The sequence below is a fragment of the Chlamydotis macqueenii genome, chromosome W (genome assembly GCF_036417535.1).
Source record: "Chlamydotis macqueenii isolate bChlMac1 chromosome W, bChlMac1.mat, whole genome shotgun sequence".
Lineage (NCBI taxonomy): Eukaryota > Metazoa > Chordata > Aves > Otidiformes > Otididae > Chlamydotis > Chlamydotis macqueenii.
This window is the reverse complement of record NC_141592.1, coordinates 37,210,488-37,217,121: the sequence shown is the minus strand read 5'-3', so window position 1 is coordinate 37,217,121 and position 6,634 is coordinate 37,210,488. Positions and strand designations below refer to the sequence as shown.

Here is a 6,634-nt window from a genome sequence, read left to right as displayed (position 1 = left end):
AGGAGGAAGCGGACAAGGTGGTTTTAGAAGCTTTAGATCCAAACCACCCCTTGCACGGGATTAGTGTGGAAAGGATTCTAGTGACGTGCGGAAAGCAGACTCCACAATCTGTAAGATTGTAAAGTAGGTATGTTTATTCGGCGCCGGGCAGCATGGGGGTAGTCCCGCCAAAATCGTGCGCACCTGGCGCGGCAATTCACTTTGAATTTTATACAACCAAGTGTTACATATGCATGAAGTTAAAAAACCACGCCTATACATATGCATGAGCTATCCCCGCTCCGTATTAAAATTAGTTCCAAGAGGTCATTTGGGTATTACAATTAGTTCCAAGAGGTCATTTGTCCAGTTTTAGCTGAAGGAGGCCCCTTGGTTCTTATCAGGACTGTCCTTGTGTGGGAGGTGCAGGACTTCTCACTTCAGATAAAGAGTTCAAAGCACAAAGCAAGGTTGGGGAATACAAAACATCCCCCCCTCGGGTAGTTTTTACAATAGCTAGTTAGCAAAGCATCAAGCGCTATTTGTATTAGCATGCACAGCAATGATCAATAAATGCCATATCTATTAAAGTTTCCTTAGCCCCTCTTCTCACTAGGGTCAGGTAAGTTCGCTGATCCGGCCGCACAGGCTAATATGCGGGGCAGGGATATCCACGCCACCATGCAGGTGGCGTTCGCAAAAATGGGTAAATATGAGGGCAAAAGGCAGCCGTACACTCAGGTGAGGCAGGGCATAGGGGAGTCATATACCTCTTTCTTGGAAAGGCTACAGAAGGCGATTGAGAATTCTGATTTACCAGAGAATGTGAAACCTATAGTGGCAAAAGAGTTAGCTAAACAGAATGCAAATGAGGTAACTCAACAAGTTTTGGCGCAATTGCCTGGGGATGCAGGTGTGGCGCAGATGATTAAGCGGGTTATGGAGGCAGAAGCCTTGCAGCAAGCAAAACCGCTCATTGCAGCAGTTTCCGCTATGTGATCACCCCCCGCGGGCCCCACCTGCTTTGGTTGTGGGGGTGTAGGACATTTCAAGTGGCAGTGTCCTTCGGGGACCGATCAGGGGATAGAACTTACAGGTGGTCAGAACAGGAGATGTTTTCGATGTGGGTGGGGCGGACATCTTGCCAAATAGTGTCTGCAGCCACACTTGGCCAGAGGGCAGTCAACTGAGCCGGGACCACCATGGGCGAGCTGTGAGGTGGGCGAGCGGGGAGAGGCTCGGCGGTGGCTGCCCCTCAGGCGAGCCTGGTGCCAGGAGAAACGGCAGGCGGAGGCCTGTTTCTGTCACGGTTGCCGTGGGCGGGCTCGCCCGGTGACTCGGCGGATCCAGGTATATGCTTCAGAGATGTCCAGCAAGCTGAAAAGCCATCCTGCTGAAAATGGAGAGCATCCCAAGACAAAAATGGAAAACGGAACGGACAGCATGGCTGCCTCAGCACCTACACCCCAGAAGAAATGGTACAGCAGATGAAGGAGCTCATCACTGAGAGCAATGAGTTAAAAGAAGCCATGAAGTTGCATAACCAAGCTATGAAGGACCGGTACGAGGAACTTTCCATCTGTCGAGAGAAGCAGAAAGAAGAATGAGAATTTTATGAGTTAAAGTTTAAGGAAGTTAAGCAGCGCTTGCTAGACAAGTGCATGGAAAATGAAAAGCTACAACAACAACTTCAGAACTTAAAGGAAAGAGAAGGAGCTGAAATGGAGGGCTGCATGGCTCCTGAGAAGGAAATGAGGCAGCTGATATCCCAGGTGCAATGGCTCCAGGGTGAGAAGGCTGATATGCTAGGCATAATTTCAGATCTGCAGGTCAAGCTGAACATCTCAGCAGAGGATTCCTTTGTGGAGATTGGGATGAACGAAGGAGAAATAAATAGAACTGCAAAGGAACATCAAGAGAATAGTGGTGAAATGACCAGTAACATTGATATCTACAGCAGGAGCAAAACTGCCGACGAATCAAAGAATCTGCAGTCTGAGGAGCTAATTGTAAGCCAACTGCCTTAGAAATGAAACTCAGAAGAGGGAAGAACTTGAGAAGGAGCTGCAGGATCACAAAGAGAGACTGTCAAAACTGGAGAAGAAAACCAGCAACTGCCTGAAGAGTGGGACACAAACTGAACAGCAAGCAGAGGAGAGTTCAGAGGCTGTTGGCAGTGAAGTAGAAACTCTGAGTTTGCAAGTTTGTGCTCTGTTTAAAGAGCTTCAGGAAGCCCATGAGAAGGTAAAAGAAGCAGAATTGATTCAGAAGCAGCTTCAAGAAAAGTGCCAAGTACTGGAAAGAAAAAGCTCAGCTGCTGCATCAGAACTGGAGGAGAAGCAGCAGCTAATATACACCATCAAGAAGCTGGAACTTCAGGTGGAGAGCATGCAGGCAGAGGTCAAGCTGGAACAAGCCAAGGCACATGAAGAAAAGGCAAGATATAGTAGCTTGCAGGATACAAATAGCAAACTCCTTCCTGAACTCACCAAGGCAATGAAAACCATTGATGAAATGAAACTCAAAGAGCTGCACAGAGTGGATAAAGTTGTGGTGGAACAGCTGAATGCAAAGTTTGAGTTGGCAGAACAAGCGCCTGTGGCAAAGCAGCTCCAGATAGATGAAATGAAGCAGATAATTGCTAATTATTTGTTATTGACTGTGCCTTTTGATTTGAAAAACATTTAATTTTTCTATGATGCTTTCAATTTAATTACTTGGGAAACACACCCATCAGTTTACTCGGGAATACAGCATAAGACTTTTGGCTATGTACTTAATAGAACTATATAGATCAGTGGTTTAAGAAAATTTTATATTTCATTTTGGAAATTTCAACTTTAGGCTAGAATGATTCAGCATAGAGGGGGGGAGGTGGGGAGAGGTTGTCTTGTTCCCTTTCTCATTGTCCTGCTTTGGTTTTGGTAATGGATGTGTGGTTTTCCCCAGGTCCAGTCTGTTTTGCCTGTGACGGTGGCTTTAAGGATCTTGTGTCGCGGCCGCCGCCAGGCCTCCCCCACACCCCCCCACCATCTGGTGGGGCAGGGGCAGCTTACCCAAAAACTGCCATGGTTACAGATGCTCCCGTCTGAGTTGACCAGTGGCCTTTAGCAAGAGAAAAGCTGCACCATTTGAATGAGTGAGTTGACGAGCGATTACAACTTGGACATATAAAGCGAACAGACAGTTCCTAGAATACACCTGTGTTTGTAATACAGACAAATCAGGTAAATGACGACTCTTACAGGATTTAAGGGCAGTAAATTCAGTAATTGAGGATATGGGACCTTTGCAACAGGGGTTACTATCTCCTTCAGGGTACGAACTTTGTATAAGTGAAAAGATGAATCCCTCAATATTGTCTCCGATTCTGCCTATGTGGTCAATGTAATACAATGCGCTGAATGGACAATGTTAAAGGAAATTAATAATCCTTTGTTGTATGACCAGTTTAAAAAAAAAGTTGGAGTGAAAATAAGAATCTGAAAACAGGTAATTGGGAAGGACCATTCCCTCTTATGACGTGGGGGAAAGGATATGCTTGTGTCTCTACAGGAGCAGTGAACAAGTGGATCCCTGCACGATGGGTATGACCAGAGCTCCAAGCTGCCTTGCGTTTGTCGGATTGTTAACAAGCTGTGTGGCAGCTCCATGGACATCAGTCACGGAAAGAACAAACGTGTGGGTAACTATGGCTGGTGCCACAGGGTGGGGCGCCATTTGTCTGTCTGTGTCATCTGCAAATAACCCTTTCAGAACATGCTTGGTCAATCTGCCAGATCAGATAGCGGTAGGATGGCAACTCTGTGTAAAAACAACAGCAGCCGCGAGTGCTGAGTGCTAAATAACAGAAGATGGAACTTTTGGGATCCCTAAAGATGGACTTCTGCCTATTTCCTTTAACTCTTCAGGAGCTGATGTTACTAGAGGGGTAATGATTGTAAATGCTTTAAGACCTATACATTGCAACGATACAGCATGGTGTAATCATGCGAGCACATATTAAAATCCAGACAGCATAAAAGACCTAAACGAAGCATACATAGCATTGAATCTGATTGCCAAGATAATACAGAGTTTTGGAAACCAAGTGAAATTATTGCTGCTTCAGTCTTTGCACGTGGTGTGGCAAGTGCCTAGGCATTAGCTATGCTAAATAAATTGGGCTTTTGGCTTGCTAAGTAAACACATGCAATTATATCAGTACTATTAACACTGTTAATTGATATAGGTTCTATACGCTATACTATTTTACAAAACAGAACCGCTGTTAGCCTGCAGAGCACATATTTGACAGGCCTTGTTGCATGTGCTGGCCACATGTGCAGCAACGTCTAGTCAGGCCTTGTTGTGTGCGCTGGCCACGCATGCAGCAACGTCTAGTCAGATCTCTTTCACTGAATCTGCTGAGGGTATAAACAAAGATGGCTCGGAGTGGGGGAGAGAGGATGGACCCAGAGCACACTTTATTAACAACAGGGGACGTCCTGAAGGTGCTGTGCCTGCCTCCTTTCTCTGCTCTGACCCCGCTGATAAACATTCTCTTGCTCGGCGGTGTCTTTGGCGTAGTCGGGTTGGTAACAGAATAGATCAGTAGTAGATTTTTTTATTATTAGCACAAAATCATGGTTGTCAGGATTTTGATGGGCTTTGCTGCATGAATCTGTCAGATTACTCGGAATCTATTCACAAAGTATTCAAAACTTGCAAAAAAAGAGTACAAAAACTGCAACAAAGTAATGATTTTGATATATTCAGAAATCTTTTTGGTGGATTGATACAAGCTTATTACAAATAGCTGTAGGATGGTTATTCGTTCTTTTTATATATGTATTTTGATCTGTATTCTGTGTGTGTGTTGAAATATGTGCAGACTTTAATAGATAAAGTGTTGAAACAAGCCTTTTCTCATAAACAAAGAAGAGAGAGATGTGGGTATTTCTTGAGCCAGTACGGTGTCAGTGAAAGCAAACTGACCTTGGGAGAGGGATTCAATCATGCTCGCTGGAAGAAAGCCATGGAATGAGAAGGGAAGCTTTAAGATACAAGACATTGTTAGCAGAATTTATGGCTTGTTTCAACAGAGGCTTGCAAAAAAGAAACTAGTCACTGGCCTTGTAGATAAGAAAGTTACTGGAGTTGTTATGTTTGTAATAGGAGGAGAATGCTGTCGTAGAAAATTACTAGAAGGTAGTGAAACTTAGTTTTGCTTAGCAGTTATGAATATGTATAACGTGTGATCAGTAACTTTATTGGCTAAGCTTGTGTGTGGCATAACTGGGTGGTTGCTGTCCTTGGTTAAAATCGGAATTGTGATACTAGGCATCATACTAGGTATAATCATTAATATTTTGTGCTTGGTCACCTGTCTACGAAATGATACAGAGAATACTACATCAGGGCGCACAGCTAATGTGCTTAAGAGAGGGGGGAGAGAGGGGTTCGCCAGCGGTTTCAGTAGATAAAGCGCTTGTGGTACTGACTCATATGTCCTTTGCTTACCCCCAATCCGTTTCCCCTATCCAAAATCATTTTTCCTCGCGTCAGCTGCTGTTTGGGGGCAAGGCACTCCCAAAGGTCTGGTACCGCCTGCCGGAAAACCCACGTTGGGAAGGTCCCGCTGATTTGCTAACATGGGGATGAGGGTATGCTTGTATCTCCACAGGTGCGGGGACCTGATGGATCCCCGCCCGGTTGGTACTGGTGTGGCTGGAGGATCAGCAGGGTGACCAAGTGGTGCGGTGCTCTCCAGCTCACCCTAGTGGGATTGATCCTGATTGTGAGTCTTCCAATGCCAGTGATAACAACTAATTTCTGGGAGCAGTTCACGCATTACACCAACTCTACTCAGGTTTGCATAGCGCGTGGCCTGTTGGGCTCTTGGGAATGCCAACCGCACAGCCCTCGCCATATCTGAACCGGCGACTGCTTTAGCAGCACACGACGAAGGACTGACACAAATGAAGTTGGCATTAGATTATGCCCTTGCGAGGCCTGGCATTGGTGACAGCAACCTAGAGGGAGTCCTAGGTCTCCAGGGTTACTGCTGTTTGGACTTCAGCAAGAACGCCTCCTCGGCCTTGGAGAAGACGCGTGCGCGTGCTGCCCAGTCGGTATTCAATGTCAAAGCCCTAAAAGGACTGGGGGTGGTTTTCAGGCCTGGTTGGTTTACCTAGATGGCTAAGAAATATTGTGTCTATAGCTTTGACAATCCTAGCAGTTGCTTTGATAATGCTTTGTTTCTTTCTGTTATTGTTACATTTCTTGCATGCTATGATTAAGGGGTCACTAGGTGACTATCCATGATCAACTATGTTATGGCGGCATCCGCCCCAGAGTACCAGCCATTAGACCAGGATGATTTAGCATAGAGGGGGGGAATTGTGGGGTAATGTTAGCGGGTGTACGGGTATTTAACCCTGTGTTGCGTAGCATTAAATTGAAGGCTTAGCTTGACGGTATCTGTGTGATGCCCCGCTTTTGCCAGTGCGGGGCTCCGGTGCGTCCTGGGTTGGTTTGCTGACAAGAGAGCCGGCACCTTCTGTGTCAGGTCTTCGAAGCAAAGTGTGAGCTTTCACATGTACAATAAAATAAGGATAATCTCGCACATGTAATACTGATAATAGCTGTTGAAAGTGATCATACAACAAAGGAT

At 45.6% G+C, this 6,634-nt stretch overlaps 1 pseudogene; it reads left to right on the top strand.

Moving 5' to 3' along the window:
* Nucleotides 1-1,344: 1,344 nt before the first annotated feature.
* LOC147596673 (optineurin pseudogene) lies at nt 1,345-2,667 on the top strand (annotated as a pseudogene).
* The last annotated feature ends 3,967 nt before the right edge of the window (nt 2,668-6,634 follow it).